We start from the raw sequence: 15277 nt of genomic DNA, 5'->3' as shown, positions 1-15277 counted from the left end.
CTCAACTGGTAACCTTATCTGCTGCCCTTTGTCATCTCAAGGTTGGCTGAATTCAAAGTGGACGACAGGAAAATGCAAAGACAGGCCTGTACACTTTAGCCAGGAATAGCAATAAAACATAAAAAAATACATCTCTGGGGTTCAGAGGAGAGAGAAACCGCTTGCAATAAAGCTTCAGAATAGCACAGCTCCGAGGCAATTCTGACTGCAAAACACAAACCATTACGTTTCTGCATTATCTTTTAATTTAATCTTGAATGACTTATAATTCATCACGCAAGGCTTCAACCATATCCAATTATTCTCAGGGCCTTGATTGACAACAAAGGTGATTTATTAAGCTAATAAAAAGTGATATGCACTGGGCTTGAACTAAGAATAACCAGCTGGACAGAGCCATTCTGTCTTTCTTTTTATAAATGCTGTGATTATGCCACTTCCTGGGTAAAAATGAAATCAATCTGACCTCCTAGGGAGTTGGCGGCTACCCCCAGCCGTCACCCGACGGTTCCCTTTAAGCGAAAATTTCAGCTTTTCGGCTCGTGGCCCGAGAAAATGCAGGAAACGAAAAAGGCGTGTTTCATGGTGAGCGGTGAATGATTAACCGCTCAGTCTTTGGCTTCACGTATTCCAGCCCTTCGTCCACCAATGAGCTGCTTGATCATTCATTATTGTCGCAAATCCAAAGCCGAGGGCCTTTAACTCGGTCACTTAATAAAATCGTTTCGGGGACAATATTAGGAAATATTAAGCTGTTTATGGCAGAAAACATGTCTACTCCGGTGATAAGGCTCCATCCTGCAGTTCTTAACAGATGTCCTTTCCTAATATCCCCTTTTTTTAGCTAATACACAATCAAATTACTTGCTGATGCACTGAAGGACTGTGATGTTGCACACATATAGACATTTCTTGTGGTGGACAACGATGGATTGTTTTCTAGGGTTGGATGAAAAAAGAGACAGTTTGAGATGCCCTGGCGGTCTGGCCACAGCACGATTTATTTCCCCATGTGGGCTGACAAGCCGGGCCACAATAATGGGGTAAAATACCAGGCTGTGCACACGTGCAGCCACAGAGCCGTGCGCGTGAGGTGCAGCAAAACGCATCCAGATGAATGTGAGACGGAACGTAGATATGGAGGAGCTGCAGTGTCGGAGCCACATGGTGTCATCATCATGTCGTTTAGGTACCGCAGACTGGGCCCTTGGGGCATGTGTGAGTTTGCGGGGGGGTTGTGATGAAGTGGTGAAAACACTGCCCTCTCCTAATGCTCAACACGACGGTGGGGGGGATTGGGGGCTGCAGTAGGGAGGGTTAAGGCTTCCACCACTAACGGTGCAATCACAGACCACTCCATCAGAAGCTGGGGGACAAGCTACACAGCAGAGCAGCACGAGGGACGATGGGAGGGACACTGCACTCAACGCTGGCAGCTAAAAATACCACTTAACAATCATCCGCATCATCAGGAAGGACACCGGCTTCAAATTCACAAAAAACTGCCATATTTGATATACTAATGCAAGTTCATTGGTAGTGTCACAAAATTTTACTTTACGTTATACATATTTAAGACTGTGTCATATTATTCATTGACAATGACTAAAATATCTGTGTCCAGCTAGCTGTGTAGAATACACATGGAATAAATTAAAGTTATTTAAATAACCTTATGCAGTCTAGTATACTATGTTATATACTTTGCAAATAGTGATTGAGGGTCTTTGGTGATCAAAAAAAAAGTCACTCAATTAAAATAATAATATTTTAGCAGGGAAGGGCATAAATGTGCAAAGGGGCGAAACTGTGTTTGTGAGCCCGGGGCTCACGAAAAACACAAAACTGTATATCTGTGTGAGGTCACATGCGGAGTACCAAACAGAGTACCAAACAGAGTACCAAACAGAGTACCAAAGGCGGATGCAGCTAAGACACTGCAGATATTTGAAGTGTTAAATCAGGGAGCTGCAAATTTTCCAGCTGCCATATGCAAAAAAAAAAAAAAAAAAACAGAAAAAAGAGGCATATAAAACAACCTCATTTTCCTATCCGGAAAAATAAACTGACAAACAAAATGACAGTTAAGCTGTGATTCTTCCAGCACAAATGTTAACGAGGATCCGGGATTCAAGGGAAGACACAGGCGGGTAGCTGATCCCAAAACAGCCTCGTCTTCACTTTACGTTCTCGACTCCCTATTTTTCCCTTCTATCCCTTTTCCGAATTTCTTACCATAAGTAGTATCACCTGGCTCATAAAAAAAAAAAATGTAATAATAATAAAATTAAACAATTCCAACTGTAGGCTGGAGCCTTTCATTGTAACTATTGTTGTATTTTCTATGCTGTTGCTGCACTGTGATTTGTGTGCATCTCATAAGGGAAGGTGGTTGAAAACAAGAACAGAGGGTGGGGGGACGTGGGGGGGGACAGAACTATCACCGTGGGAGAGTCCCATGACATATCTTAGGAGCTGAGATTTGCCAGCAGAGGCTTTGGGCAGCGAGGGGATCAGACTCTCCCGCCTCCCAGCTGCTCCTGACCCGGTCTCCTCCGGCAGAGAGATTAGTGGGTGTGTGTTTGTGTGGAGGGGAGTGCTACGTGCTGAAATTAAACACAAAAGGATGTAAACAGGATGCGTAATTAAGACAGTACCCAGCCAGACAACATGACTGCTGCATGACATAACACGTACGCGAGCCGAGTGGGGTTTGTGTGGAGGAGACGGAAAATATAGCAGGCGGAGGGAGGAGGTGAGACGAGGGAATGCTGCAAGGGCTTTTGACACAGTGGAGTCGTCCTCTCTCTCCGCGTAAAGGCGCGTTACGCAGAAGGAGGAATTCATCCCATTTTTTATATAGTTTTTTTTTCCCTCCAAAGTAAAAGGCCAGAGTCCTGTAATCATGAATGACAAAAATCAGCCAGTGTAACCTGTAACTTCGGTCCCCAAACATTTGCTCTTGTCCTTGTCTTCTAAAGCCTAAGTGGCCAAAATCGATAGATAGATAGTTAGACAGATAGACGGACAGACATAATTCAGACACACCAAACAGAAGAATTTAACTTACGAAAGGGAAATGCGAAAGGGAGAGAAAAGGCTAGCCATCGATCCGGTTGCATGTGGACACGTTTTGCCTAGCTGGCCAAAAACTAACCAATGAGCAGACTCACGAGGCCACAGGTGCTCTCTGTCAGTCATTAAGCTGTCTAGATACGTCGCGAGTATGACAGGTGTACACTACCCAGCAATCCGCAAGCAGCAAGCAGCTCCGTAACCTCTCGAATAAAACACTAAGGTTCTTTTGCCATGCAGGAACAAAAATTTGTTCCCGCTCTTTCAAAACAGTTCATCACTTTGCTACAGCATTTAAATTATTTAATGCACTTGGTATTCATAATTATGTATCAAGTCTTACTAGACTTGGGGAAAAAAGAACCTTCTAAGAGAATGTATTAAATAACATTTATTTTACCTATTTCGTTGGGTCAGAATAATGTGACCAGGAGATTTTCTCATATTTCAAAGAAATGTTAAGCAGGTCCTATTAATGTTTGGGCAAAAATTATTAATGTCGTATTGAATTTTTTTGAAGGATCACTTTACTTAAAAACAAGGACAAACAGGCACTGTAATATTAATACGGAACTGATTGATATATTACTAAAACAGACAGGAAACATTTTTCTTTCTGCCAGTAAATCTGCAGACAAAGTGCTTGCGAGATCAAGGCAAACTGGCATTTTTGTGCAAACTTTCTGGCAGTATCACATTTCCGGCTGCACAAAGGCCGGGTCTCGCATGCAGAGACACTCCACCACGTGAGCAACCAGGGGCTCGATGCCCCATTCCATTGTTTACACCACGTTTTGTTTGATTCCCGTGGGCAAAGGACAGAACGGGGGGCAGTAAAGGAGGAACGGGGGAGCTAATGTGAGACCCCTGCTTTCCAGCTGCCTTTTTTTGTAAGGTTTGTTCTTCAAAAAAAAAAAAAGTGTCAATACATAAACTACAGGTGGACCAAGTGGGGGCCTTTTTGCTAAAAAAAAAAAAAAAAAAAACTATTATTTTATATGTAATGATAATAAATAATAATACATTAACTGCCAGTGCACACTATGGGTTTCAGATAATATAGATTATAGTTACTATAGATTTGCATTTCAGTCGTTTTTTGATACACAGGAAAATATTTCAAAATGGCAACAGGGGTCAGATCCTGGATATATTTTGAGTTTAACAAGCTTTGAAGATCTGGGATGAAATGCGGCAGTTTTTAAGGCTTAATTAGTGCCTTAGACTAAGTGGAGCTGCCTTTGAATTCAATTACCTGCCGCCGGGATGGTGCCAGAGCGGCCTCGCGGCACAGAGATGTGGCCGTGAAAGGTCAGCCCCACACCAGCAGGAAAAACAAAAGGCTGTCTTTGGGTGTGTAAACAGCCTGTTAGCCTTGCCGGTGCTGCCAATCACAGAAGCCTTGCGACTGCGGAAGATGCTTAACTCCTTCAACCCCTATTGGTACCTGTGTGGATATCCCCCAGAGACATGACAACACATGGTAGAATCTTTCAAAGACATACATACCTACAATATTTTGCAGATAACCCAACTAACCACTTTGACATAATCAGTGGGCCAAATAACATGATTCTCATGCACACAGTAGCCACTTTATTAGGTATACCTAGCTAGCTAGCACTCAATCAACAATCACCGCATATTAAAAACCACAGGTCTTAGCTGTTCTAATGATTCGTCGAGCAGAACTGGGACATCTTAACCTTATATATATATATATTGAGTTTGATTCACTCTTTGGAGGAGCAGGCTACTTTTGTTAACAAGCAGGTGTCCCAAGACTCCCAAATATACTGGCCACAAAGTGTACTTGACTGATAAAAGAAGGAAACCCTTACAATTCACTGGAACGATATACGCAAACTACGCACACTGCGATATATTCGAAATAGCTCTGATAGGCTACACATATGATGAAGGGGGTGGGGGAAAGGCCTCCCTGTATGAGTAAGAACTGCCAGAGAGCCAATGGGGTCAGACTTGTTGGGGATTGGGACTGATGTGGTGCTGAGGCGTTGCCTGCTACACGGCAGCACTTGGGTCCAAATCCAGGATAGGCGCATTGCAACATCTTGTTTCTCTGGCATAATGAACATCTTCCTCTGTTGTTGCAAGAGGTTTGTAAATTCCCTCATCTCAGTATCAGCACACAGACCGGGGAGTGGTCTGATCTTTGTAGGTCGGTACACCTGCTATCGGTCTGGTTGCTCTGATGGCTGCCATACTCAGGGAGTAGCTGTTGCTGTGGCAGATCGGCTCTTCCAGATGGTGTTCGATGTCACTCCTTTCAACAGGAAAGGAATTATGAAATTCAAGTTAAGGCACGCTCTGGGTGTCTTGTCTGTTGTCTCAGTGTATGCTCCAACTGCGATAAGCAATGTTTTGATGAGGGAGACATTTTATTTTCAACTTCACTCAGTGGTTGAAGGGGGCCCACAAGGTAACACTCTTCTGGTCATGGGTGATTTCAATGCGATCACTGGCATTGACAAGGCTGGCTATGAGGATTTTGTCAGTTCCATGGGTCTGGCAACTGTGATGAAAGTGGCTCCATGTTCCTTGACTCTGATAAAAGTCAGGGGCTGCAGGTCGCTGGATCGTGGTGCCAGCACCCTGAGCCACACTGTTAGACGTGGTACTCCGATACTGGTGGTGCGGCAAAGGAGATCGATCACATCCATGTGGACAGATGCTGGAGGCTCCTGCAGAACTGCAGGGTCTACAGAAGTGCCCAGTTTGTCAATTCTGACCACAGACTTGTTGTTGCTACCCTGAAGATTCACCTTAGGTCCAGCAGGCTACCACCTACTAGAAGAATGAGGCTGGACCTCTCCAGATTCTGAAATTAAGCTGTTACTAACGAGTTTGCATGCAGTTTATGTGAGGAATTTGCACACTTAGGTGCAACTGGCAATTTTAATGTGAAGTAGGAGACCTTCTGTGACAAGACCCTGGTGGTTGCTGAGGGTTGTGTCGGTGTTACTGGTGTTCCCTAAAGAAGGTGTTTCATCTCACAGGGCACCCTGGATATTATCAAGAGGAACTGCAGGACATGGCTTGATGGCAACTCCAGGCTGTACCGGGAACAGAGAAGGATGGCGGCAAGGGCCCTGAGAGCAGATAAGGAGGTGCTTGTTAGAGGAATCTGTGAGCAAGTGACACACCATCTATCGTCTAGTGACCCACATCTTGCTTACAGAGTAATCAAAGCATTAATAATATACAAATCTGTTCCTGGGAGAGTTGCAGTCAGAGTGGGTGATGAAATGGTCCTCATGGATATGGATGACACTGCAGTTGTGACCTGCTGGGCTGGCTACTTTGAGCAGCTGTTTAAAGCTGATCATCCGACTAGGACGTTGGACATCTCTAAGTCCACAGTTCTTGAGGCTGATCCTCCGATTAGCTGGGAACCACCTAATCTCCCTGAGCTTGCACAGGTGGTGAACCAGCTAGGGGTAGGGAAGGCCACAGGGATCTGTGGTATCCGGGGTGAACTTCTCGGGCTGGTAGTAAGGCTGTCCTCCTGGCATTGTGGGCAATCTTTGCTTCAATTTTGGCAACAGGCATCATTCCAATTGACTAGAAAATGGGACTTTTTGTCCCTATCTGGAAAGGGAAGGGTGATCACCTGGATTGTGGCAACTACCAGGGGATAACACTACTCTCAGTGCCGGGTAAGGTCCTTGCTAGGGTCATCCTCAAAAGGATCCGTGATCACTTGCTCGCCTACCAGTGACCGGAGCAGTCTGGTTTAACACCTAAGACATTTACCATCTACTGCTTCCTGGCAATGAGGGTGCTCATCAAGTGCAAATGTGAACATTGGCAGTTTCGTTGCAGTCTTTGTCAATTTTCATAAAGCGTTTGACTCGAGCTTGAATCGAGCTGCCCTGAGGGACATCCTGAGACTTCACAGGATCCACACGAAGTAACAGGATGTCATTGGTGGTCTGTACACTAGTATTGTGAGTACTGTGCAGTAGTGCTGGGCGATAAAACAATCTCGATTTTTTACCGATAAAAAATGAGGACGATCATGATGATACACACAGACTACAAGACTCGATCAACCGAGTTTGCTCCGTTTTAGAGAATGCGCTGAGACAGACAACTCGATGGCCTATCGAGCAGAGGTTTACTGAACGCCAGCATAACAGCCAATTGCCGATGACGTTGTAATTTTGCCCATCCTCCCTTAAAGAAGCAATGGGTGAGTTTGACTTGGGCTTAGGTCTGTCTGCAGCTGACATGACGTGGAGCGCGATCTACCGGCGGCTGCAGGGGTGGAGTATAAACTGACTGCAGCTAAGTCGGACAACTTCTACTCCTCGTAGTCTGCGAGACCTGACTGCAATGGCCGCACTGCCAGAAAGGTGTAGATAAATCTATACAAATATCACCTGCATGCACATTACTTCTTTTACAATAACCAACTCCTGATACAAACTGTTAGCAGTGAATAAAACTATTGTGTATAGTGGCTCTGTGTAAAAAGATAGCTGTCAGGAAAAAGATCCAATACATGTATTTCAAGGATTCAAAGTTTTTATTGTCATGTACAGAGTACAATGCAATTCTTACTTGATTGCCTTCTTCACAGGCTGGACGATTAAACAAATAAAGCAGCGCAACATTACATTTTACCAGGTAAATGAACTGAAAACCAGTTCTAACTGCTTTATGTGCTTTTTGGAAGAAATACGCCAGAACTTCCGGGGATACAAACGTCATGCGTGTGACTAAAATCTTCAGCCAATAAGGGCAAAGTTGTGTCGTCACGGAGGCGGTTCCAGTTTGTGCTGCACAGTCTGTCTCAAGTCGTCTTTCTCTCGCGAGGATTTTGTACCATGTGACATGATGACGCGTGGTGATGTTTTGCAGCGCCAGACAAAAGAATCTAACCATGATTTGGCATTTTTTTGAATTAGTGTTTTTTGCTTGGTTTAGATCATTTTCTACCTCAGAATTTTAAAATGTTTTTAAGAGACCAAGAATAGAGGAAGATACTTGTTGCAGTCAGTTCTGTCCTGCTTTATTTTATGTTTGGCCTTTAACATATTTGCAATATTATACAGTTTTGCACATTGTTACATTATTGTATGGTTTTGCTCATTTGAGCTATTTTTCTTTGAATACTTGAAAATCAATAACCTTTTATAATTTTAAGGGAATTTTGTATGTAAACAGTAAAATTTGGTGGAAAATAAATATTTGTTTACTAATATTGTTTATTTCAATGTATTCATTCTATTTGTCAGAATAGGGTTATTAAATATAATTATTTTGTTTATTACATTATTACATGGAACAGCATTGTGAAACTATAATATTGATAATTATCGATATCGGTCAATACAGGAAAAAATATCGTGATAATTTTTTTTTGCCATATCGCTCTACTGTGCAGAGTGCAGGCAGAACCTGTGTTCTTCGCCGTTGATTCTGGGGTTCGTCAGAGCTGTTCTTGCTCCTACTCTGTTCAATGCTTGCATGGACTGGGTGTTGGGCAGAGTCATGGGGTCCAGCAGCTGTGGGGTATCTGCAGGTGAAGAAAGATTCACTGATCTTGAGGTTGCTGATGGTGCTGTGATCTTTGCAGAGGCATTGGAGGCTCTGATTGGGGCTCTTGAGAGACTGAGCAAGGAGTCTGAGTATCTGGGCCTGTGAATGTCCTGGATTAAAACCCAGATCCAGGCCTTTAATGACCTCTTGGGCACAGCCATCAGCAGTGTGTCTGTCTCTGGAGAGAATGTTGACAGCATTGAGAGGTTCACTTACCTTGGCATTGATATTCTTGTCTCTGGTGACTCTTCCAATGAAGTCAGTAGACAGATTGGGAGAGCATGGGGGTTATGAGGTCGCTGCAAAGGGGTGTGTGGCACTACTGGTATATTTGTAAAGGACGAAGGTCCAAGTCTTTAGAGTCCTGGTGCTCCCTGCTTTGTTGTATGGCTGTGAGACATGGACACTATCCAGTGACCTGAGACAAAGACTGGACTCCTTTGGTATTGTGTCTCTTCAGAGAATCCTTGGGTGCTGCTGGTTTTACTTTGTGCGGTACCTGAGGGTGATAAGACTCGCATGGGGACGCCCATGTAACACCTGGCAGAAGCAGATAAACGGCCATCTCCGGAGGGTGGGACTGGACTACGTGTTGGCCTGGGGGGTTGCCAACTGGAATCCCCAGGTATTTCATTGTGTGGTGGGTGTGGCAACGTGCTGTTTCGGTGCATGCTGGCCAAGCTGACCTGACCTGACCTGACCTGATTGACCAAGATTTCCTACATTAATATTATAATATTCTCTACATAGTATTTTAAAATCTTGAAGTATTTAATCTTTTTCATCTGTTGGCTAAATTGTCTGTAGGACTTTGAAACATTAAATAGAAAATAGACGTTCTAAATAATGATATAGATTTTGCTAGGGACGTGTACTGTAGTGTATCGCATGACAGACAGTCATAGTTATACCTGCTGATGTGCCTCTTGGGTCACTGTTACGCTACGCAATGACGTGTGAAACACTCCCCTTTCTGAAAATGCTGCTTTTCGATATTGAGCCATCGAGACGGATCCCCAATGGGTCTGAGGAGCCTGGTAAATGCCGCAGAGCTCACAGCAAGGGCCCACACCAACATTGTAACAAATTTCCAGTCATTGATCTCCTGTAGCCTAACACCACAAACGTCACACTGCTACCAGGACTGGAAGGCACAACGACAAAGCTGGAGCGTTTCTGTTAAAATGAATTTGCAGGACATGGATCCCAAGCCCCCTCCCCTTCCACCCCCAACTCAAATCCACAGTTTAGTGGTCATGTCCGGAACACTGTGCAAGGGGGTGTATCACAATACAGCTGGCCTCTTTGCGAGCCGTGTCCATTTGTCTGGAATTCCACAACATATCACGTAATTGATGGACGGTGATTTACTGCCCTCCCACACTCAGCTCCATCCCGCTCTCTTTTTTTCTGAGAAAAAATTCCACGGCTCTGGGTGTACGGGGCCTCAGGAATTTGTAAACACTGCAACCCTTGTTAGAACTGTCTGAGACATCCTCCCGCCGCGGACGCTAAGAGCGGCAGCGTAAAGGACGTGCCAGGAGCAGCTGGGGGAGGGCGCCCCTATCGTCAGTGATGGACTGTCCTGACATGGGGTCGTGACCTCGCTGGGCCACGCTCTCAGCGTGGGTGACGGTAATGATGTCGTCACCTTGGGGTGAAGATAAGCAAAGAAGGTGTAGATGCAGTTGGGGGGGGGATACAATTGTTCATGCTTTATTTTCACACTATTCTTATAGGGGAAGAGGATTTGAAAAAAGAAAATGACATCATTTACTGAAATCTTTTGAGAGCAGTATTTGTTTTTTTATTAAAGTATTTGGTATGTGCAATGCTTTCATTATAATGCTTGCGAGTGGAGATGATTTAAAAAAAAAAGGAAGTTCTCTGAAATCGGATGATGGCCGATCAAAAACTGCTTTAAATTGTTGACACTGTGACAGGAAAAACAAGACAAGCCCAGTAAGCCAAATCCTCATTGTATTTACCTAGTGCTTTGAATTGAGGCAAATTTTACAATATAATTCTTCCGAAGTGTACACTTGGCAATGCCGTTCTGTTCACGGTTTTGGAGTAATCCTGCTTGCAACAGGAGTCCGACATCTCGGAAGCATCAAAAGCACAACAGCATCTGAGTGTAATTTTTTTCTGCTTCTTTTTTTGCCTGTGATCATGATCATTTAAACGCTCCTGATCCAAAAGTAGATACCCCCCCCCCTTCGTCTTATGGTTCAAACTGAATGACATTGTTAATATTTCATGTGTGGTCTTGTGAGGCTCAGTACTCCAGAACACGGAGATGGCAGGGAGAGAGCGAGTGAGCGAGCTGCGGGTAACCAGCAAATGCTTCTTGCCCTGGGCGAAGCTTTAGGCTAAATCGTTTTAAGCAAAGTACGGAACGAGGCTGTACTACACCTCCCGAGCTCCCATCACGTTATTTTCCAATGTTATGACTATTCCCCCAGTGCAGCTGTGAAAAGAGAAACTTCAAATCATCCTGCAGCTTAATCTCCTATCAAATAAAATGGATGAGAGGCGGAAGGGAATGATACCTACGGTTATCTGAAGAAAAAGAGAGGAAAAGAAAGGATGTGCTGATTTTCTCAAAGCTATACCTGCGAGGAAGTCATAATAAGAGCATTGCTGTTGATATCGAAATCATAAAAGGGTGATTTTATATACAATATGCTTTCAGTCTACTGCCCCCTATAGGTCGGCAGATACATATATAAACCAGTCAGATTACAATGAAGAAGAAGCAATACAAAACTTTGATTCATGCACCTGAGTCCCCTCTAGCAGGTGTGAGATAGATGGAGGCAGGTGGTAAAAGAGGGGTGTACGTATCACAAGGGGGTTGACTCTGTTCCTACCTCCTTACACAGCCCGCATACTTTCATCTGGTCCCCCCAGGAAAAACGCTAGCGGACCTCCTAACCTTCGCGTGTTTTAAGAGTATGGATCTGTGCTTAAAAATTTCCAGGAGATTCACAGAGCTCCCTAATTAGAGGGTAAATTCACCCAAAAAATCCTGATACGTTACTCCTGGTGCTGGCTGCGGGGACACGGGGCACCAGGGAGCACTTATTTCATTTCTGTAAGTAATTACGGCAGCACCTGGTGTGTGGCTTCCCAGCCTGCAGTTGGCAGTGCCACACAATTCCCAGTGTGGATTTCAGCAGGGTTACGCTGCTCCCTATATTCACAGAAATCGCAAGCCAAGAGGAGGTACTGAGGGGAATTACAATACTTTACAAGGCCATTTCTATGAATAATTATATCCAAAAGCATACAATTCTACTTATGTCATTGGGAACAAATACACACACACACACAGGTTTGTAATGATATTTTTGTGGGGACTCTCCATTAATTTCTATGGGGAAAACTCTAATCCCAACATGACAACCTTAACCATAGACTTTTGGAATTTTTAGTTTTTTGATTGCATTCACGAACTTTGTGAAGACCTGAAAAATGCTGAGGTTCTGAAATCGTTCACTGTTAATTTCCTCTGCAGTATGCAATTAGCTACTAAACAAAAGCCTGTGGGTAGGCGGAGCTTGTGCGATTTGTTTAATTCTATTTTTAAATAGTTCTCACTGTAAGGGAGAAGGACGTGGGATGCTGGGTGCTGCTCGGACACAGCGACCTCCCGCCTGCCCCCCGCCCATTTGCAGAGGGCTTGGGTTCGATGAGGTGCTGCTGGAATCTGTCTGTTTACACACGGTGCTTTCTAGTATCCCCCGCAGGGGCCTGCGGTGGAGGTGGTGATGGGGGTGGGGGGGCGCTGAAGGTGTCAGCACTCCCAGGGAAACCCCCAGCGCGACAGCACCCAAATTACACCCCCAGAGAGCGCCTTCACTGCCCGTCCTCCGTGGCGGATTGCGAGGCTGCAATAAAAGCCCAGAGAATCCAATAAACTGAGACTTGTGGGTGGGTCGAGCCGTTAACGCGGACTGCCGCGTCCGCTGGCCTGCAGCTAACAAGATGCACCCAGCTGAGTTGCACCGGCACGAAACAAAGAACAAAAAAACAAATACAAGTCTTTGCATTACAAACTATCCCACTCATGCATTTCTGAACTCAAAGCACCTATCAGGAAGATCATAGGCTTTAGCGGTATCTAATTCTTTGTACCGTCATGCCCTCCAGACATTATCCCGACATATATGGTATTTTGACGGTATTTTCATCGGTATGATGAAATCTTGGCTATAAAATTCACCATCCCCATCTAATTCTGAAGCCAAGATTTTGGGCATACCACGATACACGATATTACCTAGAAGAACACTCTGCCTTTCCACCATTCCTGCTCCCCAAAAAGCGCCGAACCTGCACCACACAGTATGTCTATCAAGTTCTGTCCCTCCATTTTACTTGCCAGGGAGAGGAGGCCCAAACCAAGATGTCTCTTATTCTCATTCCCCTCCGTTTTACTGGGGCGAACCTGAGCCAAGCTCTGGAAGAGGCTGTATCTTTTTTAATTATCTTTACCCACTTTGATTAATTAGGCTGTCTGACAATAGTGTGTTTCTAATGCTATTCACCTGCCATCCCTGACTGACAGACTTTCTGTCTGATTCAAAGTAAACAGCTGCTGCCATGATTGCCTAGCAACCAGGAGGTGATGGATGAGTCCCAAAGATGGATGGCTACAATAAATCATGTCTCCTCTTATAAAACTGGAAAATGGGGAGGGGGTGGCAAAACAAAACAACCCTTTTCTATTATGAAACTTCGGAAGAAGTATTCCCACTGACCCTCCATCGACTCTGGCCTTGTTTTATTTTGGTTTTGCATTATGGCGGAAGGTGGGGGAGGGCCGGTTTTGCCGTTCCTGTAAGTCTCAGGGTGCCAGTGTCCTGCAATTGTGGTGAGAAGGCTGTTCTGTCTGCTGAGAGTTAGCGAGACGACGCCGGACTCGCTCACTGAAGCCCCTCGCCCCGGATAAAGATACGGCAAAGATGTACCAACACTGTGCTGAAAGCGCTGCGTAATCCACCTGCACCCCCCCCCCCCCCCCAGGGATGTGGAAAAAAAACAAACCGCACAAACAAATGTTGGAAACAGGACATTTGTTTGATGATGTGTCAACTAATCAAAGCATAACAAAACCTAGAAAGACAAACAACATAAAGTAATTTAGGAGGGTATTAAATATACTAAAGTTAAAGAAAACTTTATCTTGTATATTGAAGCACAGAGTACATATTTCTTGAAGTATCTACAAATGTAAATATTTTCACATTACCAAATAGCTACTGTATATTGTTAAAGAATCATGTTACACAAGTTTGTTTTTGTTTACCGAATGATACTTTGCTTAAATTAACAGCACGACACAAACCGTAAACTTCTCAACTGTTTAGTTCTCCAATGTGTTTATTTCACAGCAAACAAAAGCTTTTTCCAACAAACATACCTAACATAATCACATCCAGCATACTCGGTTTGTTTAAAATGTAAAGATACTTAAATACACTTCCAAAATGGCTACTTTGTAGTTTGACACCCTACATTTAAACACTTTGGTTCGCCAGTGGAAGTTAATGCGTAAGTGTGATGGCCCAAGGGGACTTAAGGGGGAAAGGGAGTCCTAATTAAGCCCAGCTGTTTCAACTTCCTTTTCCAGCTTTGATGATACATCACCCCTCCTTTAGCCACAAAACGTCATTATAGAAAAAAAAATCCGAAAAGGACGAAAACAGAATTAATCTGCAACAAATCGAAATTACCATAAGCAACTTTTATTTTACTTTTCAGGCTGATTTCAGGCTGTGGTGGAAAAAAAGGCAAATCCAGTTATAAAGCGCAGCTGGTTCGCTGATATCCGTTAACAAACAGGCAGAGAGCAGAGCCATCCATCAAAGAGCTCACATCTCGGCCTCCGTCTCCGTTCCCACTCTTCCAACTCTCAAGTTACAGCTTTACATGCCCAGTCTAAATAATATTCAGAAATGATAAATGGTGCCGTAAGCCTCGTATCCATCATCAATCTTTTCTTAAGAAACATCCGTCTTCCGTAACGCGCCTTTGAATCTCGTTTAGGTATCCGGTACCGGGCCGCTGCAGCCTATGACTGATACCTGTCATGGCTGGGAACGCGTTGGGGCAGGCTGATATCCACAGACACACACACACACACACGGCTGGGAACGCGTCGGGGCAGGCTGATATCCACACACACACACACACACACCAATCAAGCTCATGTACATGGGTGGCCACACATCCCTCACAGGTGATGTCCACTCTCACATACTCTCAGACTGCCTTGACCAACTCCTATCATTGTACCCCCCCTTTGTCTCCGTTGTCCCATAATGCAATTCCCAATCTCACCAATCAGTTTTCTAAAAGCCATGCGATACTTCAGGGCTGAGACCGCCCTGCCCTCCACCTCATTCCACACGGATCAGCGTTCCCCGGGCCTGGTGAACGAGCCCCACCCCCCACCCACCCCCCATCAGCCCCCATCCCAGACTCTCACGGAGGGGAAGAAGAGGCGCCCCGCACACATGAACCGAGGTGTCTGCCAGGGCCCCGTTTTTGATAAATGACACGTGTCATTCTGTCAGGAGGGACGGAGCGGGTCAGTGATGTATAACTCTGCTGAATAGGAAATCGA

General features: G+C 44.7%; 1 protein-coding gene across 3 annotated transcripts in view; it reads right to left on the bottom strand.

The window, feature by feature from the left end:
* Positions 1 to 15277, bottom strand: part of LOC111849648 (teashirt homolog 3-like) — a 36528-nt gene that overhangs the window by 12833 nt on the left and 8418 nt on the right. The window lies entirely within an intron of this gene.

The sequence above is a fragment of the Paramormyrops kingsleyae genome, chromosome 13, assembly GCF_048594095.1.
Source record: "Paramormyrops kingsleyae isolate MSU_618 chromosome 13, PKINGS_0.4, whole genome shotgun sequence".
NCBI classification, from domain to species: Eukaryota; Metazoa; Chordata; class Actinopteri; order Osteoglossiformes; family Mormyridae; genus Paramormyrops; species Paramormyrops kingsleyae.
The sequence above is the reverse complement of the archived record's forward strand: the minus strand, read 5'-3'. Positions and strand labels throughout refer to the sequence as shown.